This window comes from Symphalangus syndactylus, chromosome 17 (assembly GCF_028878055.3).
Source record: "Symphalangus syndactylus isolate Jambi chromosome 17, NHGRI_mSymSyn1-v2.1_pri, whole genome shotgun sequence".
NCBI lineage: Eukaryota > Metazoa > Chordata > Mammalia > Primates > Hylobatidae > Symphalangus > Symphalangus syndactylus.
In genome coordinates, this window is record NC_072439.2 from 101,238,987 (window position 1) to 101,254,680 (window position 15,694).

Below are 15,694 nucleotides of genomic sequence, written 5' to 3' on the forward strand. Positions count from 1 at the left end.
AAGAAGTTTCATACAATGCTTCTGTGTAGTTTATATTTGAACATATTCTTTTTTCCACTATTACCCACTTAGCGTTACGAATGTCCAGTTGCATTTTCTACAGACAGAGTGTTTCAAAACTGCTCAATCAAAAGTATGGTTTAACTCTGTTAGCTGAATGCTCAGATCAGAAAGAAGTTTCACAGAATGCTTCTGTGTAGTTTATATTTGAATATATTCCTTTTTCCACTACTACTCTCTTAGCGCTCCTAATGTCCAGTTGCATTTTCTACAGAAAGAGTGTTCAGATCTGCTCAATCAAAAGTATGGTTTAACTCTGTTAGCTGAATGCACAGATCACAAAGAAGTTTCACAGAATGATTCTGTGTAGTTTATATTTGGAGACATTCCTTTTTCCACTATTACCCTCTTAGCGCTCCGAATCTCCACTGGCATTTTCTACAGAAAGTGTGTTTCAGAACGGCTCAATCAAAACTAAGGTTCAACTCTTTTAGTTGAACAAACAGAACAGAAAGAAGTTTCACACAATTCTTCTGTGTAGTTTTTATTTGTAGACATTCTTTTTCCCAATATAGGCCTCTTAGCGCTCAGAATGTCCAATTGCAGTTTCTACAGAAAGAGTGTTTCAGAACGGCTCAATCAAAAGTAGGGTTCAAATCTGTTAGTTGAATGCACAGAACAGAAGGAAGTTTCATACAATGCTTCTGTGTAGTTTATATTTGAACATATTCTTTTTTCCACTATTACCCACTTAGGGCTACGAATGTCCAGTTGCATTTTCTACAGACAGAGTGTTTCAAAACTGCTCAATCAAAAGTATGGTTTAACTCTGTTAGCTGAATGCTCAGATCAGAAAGAAGTTTCACAGAATGCTTCTGTGTAGTTTATATTTGAATATATTACTTTTTCCACTACTACGCTCTTAGCGCTCCAAATGTCCAGTTGCATTTCCTACAGAAAGAGTGTTCAGATCTGCTCAATCAAAAGTATGGTTTAACTCTGTTAGCTGAATGCACAGATCAGAAAGAAGTTTCACCAAATGATTCTGTGTAGTTTATATTTGAAGACATTCCTTTTTCCACTATTATCCACTTAGCGCTCCGAATCTCCACTTGCATTTTCTACAAAAAGAGTGTTTCATAACTGCTCAATCAAAAATATGTTTTATCTCTGTTAACTGAATTTACAGATCAGAAATAAGTTTCACAGAATGCATCTGTGTAGTTTTTATTTGAAGATATTCTTTTTCCCAATGTAGGCCTCTTAGCGCTTAGCATGTCCTATTGCAGTTTCTACAGAAAGAGTGTTTCAGAATGGCTCAATCAAAAGTAAGGTTCAACTGGGTTAGTTGAATGCACAGAACAGAAAGAATTTTCACAGAATGCTACTGTGTAGTTTATATTTGAATATATTCCTTTTTCCACTATTACCCTCTTAGCGCTCCGAATGTCCACTTGCATTTTCTACAGAAAGAGTGTTCAGAACTGCGCAATCAAAAGTATGGTTTAACTCTGTTAGCTTAATGAACATATCAGAAATAAGTTTCACACAATGCTTCTGTGTAGTTTTTATTTGAAGATATTATTTTTCCCAATATAGGCCTCTTAGCGCTCAGAATGTCCAATTGCAGTTTCTACAGAAAGAGTGTTTCAGAAAGGCTCAATCAAAAGTAAGGTTCAACTCTGATAGTTGAATGCACAGAACAGAAAGAAGTTTCATACAATGCTTCTGTGTAGTTTATATTTGAACATATTCTTTTTTCCACTATTACCCACTTAGCGCTACAAATGTCCAGTTGCATTTCAAACAGACAGAGTGTTTCAAAACTGCTCAATCAAAAGTATGGTTTAACTCTGTTAGCTGAATGCTCAGATCAGAAAGAAGTTTCACAGAATGCTTCTGTGTAGTTTATACTTGAATATATTCCTTTTTCCACTACTACTCTCTTAGCGCTCCAAATGTCCAGTTGCATTTTCTACAGAAAGAGTGTTCAGATCTGCTCAATCAAAAGTATGGTTTAACTCTGTTAGCTGAATGCACAGATCACAAAGAAGTTTCACAGAATGATTCTGTGTAGTTTATATTTGGAGACATTCCTTTTTCCACTATTACCCTCTTAGCGCTCCGTATCTCCACTTGCATTTTCTACAGAAAGAGTGTTTCAGAACCGCTCAATCAAAACTAAGGTTCAACTCTTTTAGTTGAACAAACAGAACAGAAAGAAGTTTCACACAATTCTTCTGTGTAGTTTTTATTTGTAGACATTCTTTTTCCCAATATAGGCCTCTTAGCGCTCAGAATGTCCAATTGCAGTTTCTACAGAAAGAGTGTTTCAGAACGGCTCAATCAAAAGTAAGGTTCAACTCTGTTAGTTGAATGCACAGAACAGAAAGAAGTTTCATACAATGCTTCTGTGTAGTTTGTATTTGAACATATTCTTTTTTCCACTATTACCCACTTAGCGCTACGAATGTCCAGTTGCATTTTCTACAGACAGAGTGTTTCAAAACTGCTCAATCAAAAGTATGGTTTAACTCTGTTAGCTGAATGCTCAGATCAGAAAGAAGTTTCACAGAATGCTTCTGTGAAGTTTATATTTGAATATATTCCTTTTTCCACTACTACGCTCTTAGCGCTCCAAATGTCCAGTTGCATTTTCTACAGAAAGAGTGTTCAGATCTGCTCAATCAAAAGTATGGTTTAACTCTGTTAGCTGAATGCACAGATCAGAAAGATGTTTCACCGAATGATTCTGTGTAGTTTATATTTGAAGACATTCCTTTTTCCACTATTACCCTCTTAGCGCTCCGAATCTCCACTTGCATTTTCTACAAAAAGAGTGTTTCATAACTGCTCAATCAAAAATATGTTTTATCTCTGTTAACTGAATTTACAGATCAGAAATAAGTTTCACAGAATGCATCTGTGTAGTTTTTATTTGAAGATATTTTTTCCCAATGTAGGCCTCTTAGCGCTTAGCATGTCCATTGCAGTTTCTACAGAAAGAGTGTTTCAGAACGGCTCAATCAAAAGTAAGGTTCAACTCTGTTAGTTGAATGCACAGAACAGAAAGAATTTTCACAGAATGCTACTGTGTAGTTTATATTTGAATATATTCCTTTTTCCACTATTACCCTCTTAGCGCTCCGAATGTCCACTTGCATTTTCTACAGAAAGAGTGTTCAGAACTGCGCAATCAAAAGTATGGTTTAACTCTGTTAGCTTAACGAACATATCAGAAATAAGTTTCACACAATGCTTCTGTGTAGTTTTTATTTGAAGATATTATTTTTCCCAATATAGGCCTCTTAGCGCTCAGAATGTCCAATTGCAGTTTCTACAGAAAGAGTGTTTCAGAAAGGCTCAATCAAAAGTAAGGTTCAACTCTGTTAGTTGAATGCACAGAACAGAAAGAAGTTTCATACAATGCTTCTCTGTAGTTTATATTTGAACATATTCTTTTTTCCACTATTACCCACTTAGCGCTACGAATGTCCACTTGCATTTTCTACAGACAGAGTGTTTCAAAACTGCTCAATCAAAAGTATGGTTTAACTCTGTTAGCTGAATGCTCAGATCAGAAAGAAGTTTCACAGAATGCTTCTGTGTAGTTTATATTTGAATATATTCCTTTTTCCACTACTACTCTCTTAGCGCTCCAAATGTCCAGTTGCATTTTCTACAGAAAGAGTGTTCAGATCTGCTCAATCAAAAGTATGGTTTAACTCTGTTAGCTGAATGCACAGATCACAAAGAAGTTTCACAGAATGATTCTGTGTAGTTTATATTTGGAGACATTCCTTTTTCCACTATTACCCTCTTAGCGCTCCGAATCTCCACTTGCATTTTCTACAGAAAGAGTGTTTCAGAACGGCTCAATCAAAACTAAGGTTCAACTCTTTTAGTTGAACAAACAGAACAGAAAGAAGTTTCACACAATGCTTCTGTGTAGTTTTTATTTGTAGACATTCTTTTTCCGAATATAGGCCTCTTAGCGCTCAGAATGTCCAATTGCAGTTTCTACAGAAAGAGTGTTTCAGAAAGGCTCAATCAAAAGTAAGGTTCAACTCTGTTAGTTGAATGCACAGAACAGAAAGAAGTTTCATACAATGCTTCTGTGTAGTTTGTATTTGAACATATTCTTTTTTCCACTATTACCCACTTAGCGCTACGAATGTCCAGTTGCATTTTCTACAGACAGAGTGTTTCAAAACTGCTCAATCAAAAGTATGGTTTAACTCTGTTAGCTGAATGCTCAGATCAGAAAGAAGTTTCACAGAATGCTTCTGTGAAGTTTATATTTGAATATATTCCTTTTTCCACTACTACGCTCTTAGCGCTCCAAATGTCCAGTTGCATTTTCTACAGAAAGAGTGTTCAGATCTGCTCAATCCAAAGTATGGTTTAACTCTGTTAGCTGAATGCACAGATCAGAAAGATGTTTCACCGAATGATTCTGTGTAGTTTATATTTGAAGACATTCCTTTTTCCACTATTACCCTCTTAGCGCTCCGAATCTCCACTTGCATTTTCTACAAAAAGAGTGTTTCATAACTGCTCAATCAAAAATATGTTTTATCTCTGTTAACTGAATTTACAGATCAGAAATAAGTTTCACAGAATGCATCTGTGTAGTTTTTATTTGAAGATATTCTTTTTCCCAATGTAGGCCTCTTAGCGCTTAGCATGTCCATTGCAGTTTCTACAGAAAGAGTGTTTCAGAACGGCTCAATCAAAAGTAAGGTTCAACTCTGTTAGTTGAATGCACAGAACAGAAAGAATTTTCACAGAATGCTACTGTGTAGTTTATATTTGAATATATTCCTTTTTCCACTATTACCCTCTTAGCGCTCCGAATGTCCACTTGCATTTTCTACAGAAAGAGTGTTCAGAACTGCGCAATCAAAAGTATGGTTTAACTCTGTTAGCTTAACGAACATATCAGAAATAAGTTTCACACAATGCTTCTGTGTAGTTTTTATTTGAAGATATTATTTTTCCCAATATAGGCCTCTTAGCGCTCAGAATGTCCAATTGCAGTTTCTACAGAAAGAGTGTTTCAGAAAGGCTCAATCAAAAGTAAGGTTCAACTCTGTTAGTTGAATGCACAGAACAGAAAGGAGTTTCATACAATGCTTCTGTGTAGTTTATATTTGAATATATTCCTTTTTCCACTACTACTCTCTTAGCGCTCCTAATGTCCAGTTGCATTTTCTACAGAAAGAGTGTTCAGATCTGCTCAATCAAAAGTATGGTTTAACTCTGTTAGCTGAATGCACAGATCACAAAGAAGTTTCACAGAATGATTCTGTGTAGTTTATATTTGGAGACATTCCTTTTTCCACTATTACCCTCTTAGCGCTCCGAATCTCCACTGGCATTTTCTACAGAAAGTGTGTTTCAGAACGGCTCAATCAAAACTAAGGTTCAACTCTTTTAGTTGAACAAACAGAACAGAAAGAAGTTTCACACAATTCTTCTGTGTAGTTTTTATTTGTAGACATTCTTTTTCCCAATATAGGCCTCTTAGCGCTCAGAATGTCCAATTGCAGTTTCTACAGAAAGAGTGTTTCAGAACGGCTCAATCAAAAGTAGGGTTCAAATCTGTTAGTTGAATGCACAGAACAGACGGAAGTTTCATACAATGCTTCTGTGTAGTTTATATTTGAACATATTATTTTTTCCACTATTACCCACTTAGGGCTACGAATGTCCAGTTGCATTTTCTACAGACAGAGTGTTTCAAAACTGCTCAATCAAAAGTATGGTTTAACTCTGTTAGCTGAATGCTCAGATCAGAAAAAGTTTCACAGAATGCTTCTGTGAAGTTTATATTTGAATATATTACTTTTTCCACTACTACGCTCTTAGCGCTCCAAATGTCCAGTTGCATTTCCTACAGAAAGAGTGTTCAGATCTGCTCAATGAAAAGTATGGTTTAACTCTGTTAGCTGAATGCACAGATCAGAAAGATGTTTCACCAAATGATTCTGTGTAGTTTATATTTGAAGACATTCCTTTTTCCACTATTATCCACTTAGCGCTCCGAATCTCCACTTGCATTTTCTACAAAAAGAGTGTTTCATAACTGCTCAATCAAAAATATGTTTTATCTCTGTTAACTGAATTTACAGATCAGAAATAAGTTTCACAGAATGCATCTGTGTAGTTTTTATTTGAAGATATTCTTTTTCCCAATGTAGGCCTCTTAGCGCTTAGCATGTCCTATTGCAGTTTCTACAGAAAGAGTGTTTCAGAATGGCTCAATCAAAAGTAAGGTTCAACTCTGTTAGTTGAATGCACAGAACAGAAAGAATTTTCACAGAATGCTACTGTGTAGTTTATATTTGAATATATTCCTTTTTCCACTATTACCCTCTTAGCGCTCCGAATGTCCACTTGCATTTTCTACAGAAAGAGTGTTCAGAACTGCGCAATCAAAAGTATGGTTTAACTCTGTTAGCTTAATGAACATATCAGAAATAAGTTTCACACAATGCTTCTGTGTAGTTTTTATTTGAAGATATTATTTTTCCCAATATAGGCCTCTTAGCGCTCAGAATGTCCAATTGCAGTTTCTACAGAAAGAGTGTTTCAGAAAGGCTCAGTCAAAAGTAAGGTTCAACTCTGTTAGTTGAATGCACAGAACAGAAAGATGTTTCACAGAATGCTACTGTGTAGTTTATATTTGAATATATTCTTTTTTCCACTATTACCCTCTTAGCGCTCCGAATGTCCACTTGCATTTTCTACAGAAAGAGTGTTCAGAACTGCGCAATCAAAAGTATGGTTTAACCCTGTTAGCTTAATGAACATATCAGAAATAAGTTTCACACAATGCTTCTGTGTAGTTTTTATTTGAAGACATTATTTTTCCCAATATAGGCCTCTTAGCGCTCAGAATGTCCAATTGCAGTTTCTACAGAAAGAGTGTTTCAGAAAGGCTCAATCAAAAGTAAGGTTCAACTCTGTTAGTTGAATGCACAGAACAGAAAGAAGTTTCATACAATGCTTCTCTGTAGTTTATATTTGAACATATTCTTTTTTCCACTATTACCCACTTAGCGCTACGAATGTCCACTTGCATTTTCTACAGACAGAGTGTTTCAAAACTGCTCAATCAAAAGTATGGTTTAACTCTGTTAGCTGAATGCTCAGATCAGAAAGAAGTTTCACAGAATGCTTCTGTGTAGTTTATATTTGAATATATTCCTTTTTCCACTAATACTCTCTTAGCGCTCCAAATGTCCAGTTGCATTTTCTACAGAAAGAGTGTTCAGATCTGCTCAATCAAAAGTATGGTTTAACTCTGTTAGCTGAATGCACAGATCACAAAGAAGTTTCACAGAATGATTCTGTGTAGTTTATATTTGGAGACATTCCTTTTTCCACTATTACCCTCTTAGCGCTCCGAATCTCCACTTGCATTTTCTACAGAAAGAGTGTTTCAGAACGGCTCAATCAAAACTAAGGTTCAACTCTTTTAGTTGAACAAACAGAACAGAAAGAAGTTTCACACAATTCTTCTGTGTAGTTTTTATTTGTAGACATTCTTTTTCCCAATATAGGCCTCTTAGCGCTCAGAGTGTCCAATTGCAGTTTCTACAGAAAGAGTGTTTCAGAACGGCTCAATCAAAAGTAAGGTTCAACTCTGTTAGTTGAATGCACAGAACAGAAAGAAGTTTCATACAATGCTTCTGTGTAGTTTGTATTTGAACATATTCTTTTTTCCACTATTACCCACTTAGCGCTACGAATGTCCAGTTGCATTTTCTACAGACAGAGTGTTTCAAAACTGCTCAATCAAAAGTATGGTTTAACTCTGTTAGCTGAATGCTCAGATCAGAAAGAAGTTTCACAGAATGCTTCTGTGAAGTTTATATTTGAATATATTCCTTTTTCCACTACTACGCTCTTAGCGCTCCAAATGTCCAGTTGCATTTTCTACAGAAAGAGTGTTCAGATCTGCTCAATCAAAAGTATGGTTTAACTCTGTTAGCTGAATGCACAGATCAGAAAGATGTTTCACCGAATGATTCTGTGTAGTTTATATTTGAAGACATTCCTTTTTCCACTATTACCCTCTTAGCGCTCCGAATCTCCACTTGCATTTTCTACAAAAAGAGTGTTTCATAACTGCTCAATCAAAAATATGTTTTATCTCTGTTAACTGAATTTACATATCAGAAATAAGTTTCACAGAATGCATCTGTGTAGTTTTTATTTGAAGATATTCTTTTTCCCAATGTAGGCCTCTTAGCGCTTAGCATGTCCATTGCAGTTTCTACAGAAAGAGTGTTTCAGAACGGCTCAATCAAAAGTAAGGTTCAACTCTGTTAGTTGAATGCACAGAACAGAAAGAATTTTCACAGAATGCTACTGTGTAGTTTATATTTGAATATATTCCTTTTTCCACTATTACCCTCTTAGCGCTCCGAATGTCCACTTGCATTTTCTACAGAAAGAGTGTTCAGAACTGCGCAATCAAAAGTATGGTTTAACTCTGTTAGCTTAACGAACATATCAGAAATAAGTTTCACACAATGCTTCTGTGTAGTTTTTATTTGAAGATATTATTTTTCCCAATATAGGCCTCTTAGCGCTCAGAATGTCCAATTGCAGTTTCTACAGAAAGAGTGTTTCAGAAAGGCTCAATCAAAAGTAAGGTTCAACTCTGTTAGTTGAATGCACAGAACAGAAAGAAGTTTCATACAATGCTTCTCTGTAGTTTATATTTGAACATATTCTTTTTTCCACTATTACCCACTTAGCGCTACGAATGTCCACTTGCATTTTCTACAGACAGAGTGTTTCAAAACTGCTCAATCAAAAGTATGGTTTAACTCTGTTAGCTGAATGCTCAGATCAGAAAGAAGTTTCACAGAATGCTTCTGTGTAGTTTATATTTGAATATATTCCTTTTTCCACTACTACTCTCTTAGCGCTCCAAATGTCCAGTTGCATTTTCTACAGAAAGAGTGTTCAGATCTGCTCAATCAAAAGTATGGTTTAACTCTGTTAGCTGAATGCACAGATCACAAAGAAGTTTCACAGAATGATTCTGTGTAGTTTATATTTGGAGACATTCCTTTTTCCACTATTACCCTCTTAGCGCTCCGAATCTCCACTTGCATTTTCTACAGAAAGAGTGTTTCAGAACGGCTCAATCAAAACTAAGGTTCAACTCTTTTAGTTGAACAAACAGAACAGAAAGAAGTTTCACACAATTCTTCTGTGTAGTTTTTATTTGTAGACATTCTTTTTCCCAATATAGGCCTCTTAGCGCTCAGAATGTCCAATTGCAGTTTCTACAGAAAGAGTGTTTCAGAACGGCTCAATCAAAAGTAAGGTTCAACTCTGTTAGTTGAATGCACAGAACAGAAAGAAGTTTCATACAATGCTTCTGTGTAGTTTGTATTTGAACATATTCTTTTTTCCACTGTTACCCACTTAGCGCTACAAATGTCCAGTTGCATTTTCTACAGACAGAGTGTTTCAAAACTGCTCAATCAAAAGTATGGTTTAACTCTGTTAGCTGAATGCTCAGATCAGAAAGAAGTTTCACAGAATGCTTCTGTGAAGTTTATATTTGAATATATTCCTTTTTCCACTACTACGCTCTTAGCGCTCCAAATGTCCAGTTGCATTTTCTACAGAAAGAGTGTTCAGATCTGCTCAATCCAAAGTATGGTTTAACTCTGTTAGCTGAATGCACAGATCAGAAAGATGTTTCACCGAATGATTCTGTGTAGTTTATATTTGAAGACATTCCTTTTTCCACTATTACCCTCTTAGCGCTCCGAATCTCCACTTGCATTTTCTACAAAAAGAGTGTTTCATAACTGCTCAATCAAAAATATGTTTTATCTCTGTTAACTGAATTTACAGATCAGAAATAAGTTTCACAGAATGCATCTGTGTAGTTTTTATTTGAAGATATTCTTTTTCCCAATGTAGGCCTCTTAGCGCTTAGCATGTCCATTGCAGTTTCTACAGAAAGAGTGTTTCAGAACGGCTCAATCAAAAGTAAGGTTCAAATCTATTAGTTGATTGCACAGAACAGAGAGAATTTTCACAGAATGCTACTGTGTAGTTTATATTTGAATATATTCCTTTTTCCACTATTACCCTCTTAGCGCTCCGAATGTCCACTTGCATTTTCTACAGAAAGAGTGTTCAGAACTGCGCAATCAAAAGTATGGTTTAACTCTGTTAGCTTAACGAACATATCAGAAATAAGTTTCACAAAATGCTTCTGTGTAGTTTTTATTTGAAGATATTATTTTTCCCAATATAGGCCTCTTAGCGCTCAGAATGTCCAATTGCAGTTTCTACAGAAAGAGTGTTTCAGAAAGGCTCAATCAAAAGTAAGGTTCAACTCTGTTAGTTGAATGCACAGAACAGAAAGAAGTTTCATACAATGCTTCTGTGTAGTTTATATTTGAACATATTCTTTTTTCCACTATTACCCACTTAGCGTTACGAATGTCCAGTTGCATTTTCTACAGACAGAGTGTTTCAAAACTGCTCAATCAAAAGTATGGTTTAACTCTGTTAGCTGAATGCTCAGATCAGAAAGAAGTTTCACAGAATGCTTCTGTGTAGTTTATATTTGAATATATTCCTTTTTCCACTACTACTCTCTTAGCGCTCCTAATGTCCAGTTGCATTTTCTACAGAAAGAGTGTTCAGATCTGCTCAATCAAAAGTATGGTTTAATTCTGTTAGCTGAATGCACAGATCACAAAGAAGTTTCACAGAATGATTCTGTGTAGTTTATATTTGGAGACATTCCTTTTTCCACTATTACCCTCTTAGCGCTCCGAATCTCCACTGGCATTTTCTACAGAAAGTGTGTTTCAGAACGGCTCAATCAAAACTAAGGTTCAACTCTTTTAGTTGAACAAACAGAACAGAAAGAAGTTTCACACAATTCTTCTGTGTAGTTTTTATTTGTAGACATTCTTTTTCCCAATATAGGCCTCTTAGCGCTCAGAATGTCCAATTGCAGTTTCTACAGAAAGAGTGTTTCAGAACGGCTCAATCAAAAGTAGGGTTCAAATCTGTTAGTTGAATGCACAGAACAGAAGGAAGTTTCATACAATGCTTCTGTGTAGTTTATATTTGAACATATTCTTTTTTCCACTATTACCCACTTAGGGCTACGAATGTCCAGTTGCATTTTCTACAGACAGAGTGTTTCAAAACTGCTCAATCAAAAGTATGGTTTAACTCTGTTAGCTGAATGCTCAGATCAGAAAGAAGTTTCACAGAATGCTTCTGTGTAGTTTATATTTGAATATATTACTTTTTCCACTACTACGCTCTTAGCGCTCCAAATGTCCAGTTGCATTTCCTACAGAAAGAGTGTTCAGATCTGCTCAATCAAAAGTATGGTTTAACTCTGTTAGCTGAATGCACAGATCAGAAAGAAGTTTCACCAAATGATTCTGTGTAGTTTATATTTGAAGACATTCCTTTTTCCACTATTATCCACTTAGCGCTCCGAATCTCCACTTGCATTTTCTACAAAAAGAGTGTTTCATAACTGCTCAATCAAAAATATGTTTTATCTCTGTTAACTGAATTTACAGATCAGAAATAAGTTTCACAGAATGCATCTGTGTAGTTTTTATTTGAAGATATTCTTTTTCCCAATGTAGGCCTCTTAGCGCTTAGCATGTCCTATTGCAGTTTCTACAGAAAGAGTGTTTCAGAATGGCTCAATCAAAAGTAAGGTTCAACTCGGTTAGTTGAATGCACAGAACAGAAAGAATTTTCACAGAATGCTACTGTGTAGTTTATATTTGAATATATTCCTTTTTCCACTATTACCCTCTTAGCGCTCCGAATGTCCACTTGCATTTTCTACAGAAAGAGTGTTCAGAACTGCGCAATCAAAAGTATGGTTTAACTCTGTTAGCTTAATGAACATATCAGAAATAAGTTTCACACAATGCTTCTGTGTAGTTTTTATTTGAAGATATTATTTTTCCCAATATAGGCCTCTTAGCGCTCAGAATGTCCAATTGCAGTTTCTACAGAAAGAGTGTTTCAGAAAGGCTCAATCAAAAGTAAGGTTCAACTCTGATAGTTGAATGCACAGAACAGAAAGAAGTTTCATACAATGCTTCTGTGTAGTTTATATTTGAACATATTCTTTTTTCCACTATTACCCACTTAGCGCTACAAATGTCCAGTTGCATTTCAAACAGACAGAGTGTTTCAAAACTGCTCAATCAAAAGTATGGTTTAACTCTGTTAGCTGAATGCTCAGATCAGAAAGAAGTTTCACAGAATGCTTCTGTGTAGTTTATACTTGAATATATTCCTTTTTCCACTACTACTCTCTTAGCGCTCCAAATGTCCAGTTGCATTTTCTAAAGAAAGAGTGTTCAGATCTGCTCAATCAAAAGTATGGTTTAACTCTGTTAGCTGAATGCACAGATCACAAAGAAGTTTCACAGAATGATTCTGTGTAGTTTATATTTGGAGACATTCCTTTTTCCACTATTACCCTCTTAGCGCTCCGAATCTCCACTGGCATTTTCTACAGAAAGAGTGTTTCAGAACCGCTCAATCAAAACTAAGGTTCAACTCTTTTAGTTGAACAAACAGAACAGAAAGAAGTTTCACACAATTCTTCTGTGTAGTTTTTATTTGTAGACATTCTTTTTCCCAATATAGGCCTCTTAGCGCTCAGAATGTCCAATTGCAGTTTCTACAGAAAGAGTGTTTCAGAACGGCTCAATCAAAAGTAAGGTTCAACTCTGTTAGTTGAATGCACAGAACAGAAAGAAGTTTCATACAATGCTTCTGTGTAGTTTGTATTTGAACATATTCTTTTTTCCACTATTACCCACTTAGCGCTACGAATGTCCAGTTGCATTTTCTACAGACAGAGTGTTTCAAAACTGCTCAATCAAAAGTATGGTTTAACTCTGTTAGCTGAATGCTCAGATCAGAAAGAAGTTTCACAGAATGCTTCTGTGAAGTTTATATTTGAATATATTCCTTTTTCCACTACTACGCTCTTAGCGCTCCAAATGTCCAGTTGCATTTTCTACAGAAAGAGTGTTCAGATCTGCTCAATCAAAAGTATGGTTTAACTCTGTTAGCTGAATGCACAGATCAGAAAGATGTTTCACCGAATGATTCTGTGTAGTTTATATTTGAAGACATTCCTTTTTCCACTATTACCCTCTTAGCGCTCCGAATCTCCACTTGCATTTTCTACAAAAAGAGTGTTTCATAACTGCTCAATCAAAAATATGTTTTATCTCTGTTAACTGAATTTACAGATCAGAAATAAGTTTCACAGAATGCATCTGTGTAGTTTTTATTTGAAGATATTCTTTTTCCCAATGTAGGCCTCTTAGCGCTTAGCATGTCCATTGCAGTTTCTACAGAAAGAGTGTTTCAGAACGGCTCAATCAAAAGTAAGGTTCAACTCTGTTAGTTGAATGCACAGAACAGAAAGAATTTTCACAGAATGCTACTGTGTAGTTTATATTTGAATATATTCCTTTTTCCACTATTACCCTCTTAGCGCTCCGAATGTCCACTTGCATTTTCTACAGAAAGAGTGTTCAGAACTGCGCAATCAAAAGTATGGTTTAACTCTGTTAGCTTAACGAACATATCAGAAATAAGTTTCACACAATGCTTCTGTGTAGTTTTTATTTGAAGATATTATTTTTCCCAATATAGGCCTCTTAGCGCTCAGAATGTCCAATTGCAGTTTCTACAGAAAGAGTGTTTCAGAAAGGCTCAATCAAAAGTAAGGTTCAACTCTGTTAGTTGAATGCACAGAACAGAAAGAAGTTTCATACAATGCTTCTCTGTAGTTTATATTTGAACATATTCTTTTTTCCACTATTACCCACTTAGCGCTACGAATGTCCACTTGCATTTTCTACAGACAGAGTGTTTCAAAACTGCTCAATCAAAAGTATGGTTTAACTCTGTTAGCTGAATGCTCAGATCAGAAAGAAGTTTCACAGAATGCTTCTGTGTAGTTTATATTTGAATATATTCCTTTTTCCACTACTACTCTCTTAGCGCTCCAAATGTCCAGTTGCATTTTCTACAGAAAGAGTGTTCAGATCTGCTCAATCAAAAGTATGGTTTAACTCTGTTAGCTGAATGCACAGATCACAAAGAAGTTTCACAGAATGATTCTGTGTAGTTTATATTTGGAGACATTCCTTTTTCCACTATTACCCTCTTAGCGCTCCGAATCTCCACTTGCATTTTCTACAGAAAGAGTGTTTCAGAACGGCTCAATCAAAACTAAGGTTCAACTCTTTTAGTTGAACAAACAGAACAGAAAGAAGTTTCACACAATGCTTCTGTGTAGTTTTTATTTGTAGACATTCTTTTTCCGAATATAGGCCTCTTAGCGCTCAGAATGTCCAATTGCAGTTTCTACAGAAAGAGTGTTTCAGAAAGGCTCAATCAAAAGTAAGGTTCAACTCTGTTAGTTGAATGCACATAACAGAAAGAATTTTCATACAATGCTTCTGTGTAGTTTGTATTTGAACATATTCTTTTTTCCACTATTACCCACTTAGCGCTACGAATGTCCAGTTGCATTTTCTACAGACAGAGTGTTTCAAAACTGCTCAATCAAAAGTATGGTTTAACTCTGTTAGCTGAATGCTCAGATCAGAAAGAAGTTTCACAGAATGCTTCTGTGAAGTTTATATTTGAATATATTCCTTTTTCCACTACTACGCTCTTAGCGCTCCAAATGTCCAGTTGCATTTTCTACAGAAAGAGTGTTCAGATCTGCTCAATCCAAAGTATGGTTTAACTCTGTTAGCTGAATGCACAGATCAGAAAGATGTTTCACCGAATGATTCTGTGTAGTTTATATTTGAAGACATTCCTTTTTCCACTATTACCCTCTTAGCGCTCCGAATCTCCACTTGCATTTTCTACAAAAAGAGTGTTTCATAACTGCTCAATCAAAAATATGTTTTATCTCTGTTAACTGAATTTACAGATCAGAAATAAGTTTCACAGAATGCATCTGTGTAGTTTTTATTTGAAGATATCCTTTTTCCCAATGTAGGCCTCTTAGCGCTTAGCATGTCCATTGCAGTTTCTACAGAAAGACTGTTTCAGAACGGCTCAATCAAAAGTAAGGTTCAACTCTGTTAGTTGAATGCACAGAACAGAAAGAATTTTCACAGAATGCTACTGTGTAGTTTATATTTGAATATATTCCTTTTTCCACTATTACCCTCTTAGCGCTCCGAATGTCCACTTGCATTTTCTACAGAAAGAGTGTTCAGAACTGCGCAATCAAAAGTATGGTTTAACTCTGTTAGCTTAACGAACATATCAGAAATAAGTTTCACACAATGCTTCTGTGTAGTTTTTATTTGAAGATATTATTTTTCCCAATATAGGCCTCTTAGCGCTCAGAATGTCCAATTGCAGTTTCTACAGAAAGAGTGTTTCAGAAAGGCTCAATCAAAAGTAAGTTTCAACTCTGTTAGTTGAATGCACAGAACAGAAAGAAGTTTCATACAATGCTTCTGTGTAGTTTATATTTGAATATATTCCTTTTTCCACTACTACTCTCTTAGCGCTCCTAATGTCCAGTTGCATTTTCTACAGAAAGAGTGTTCAGATCTGCTCAATCAAAAGTATGGTTTAACTCTGTTAGCTGAATGCACAGATCACA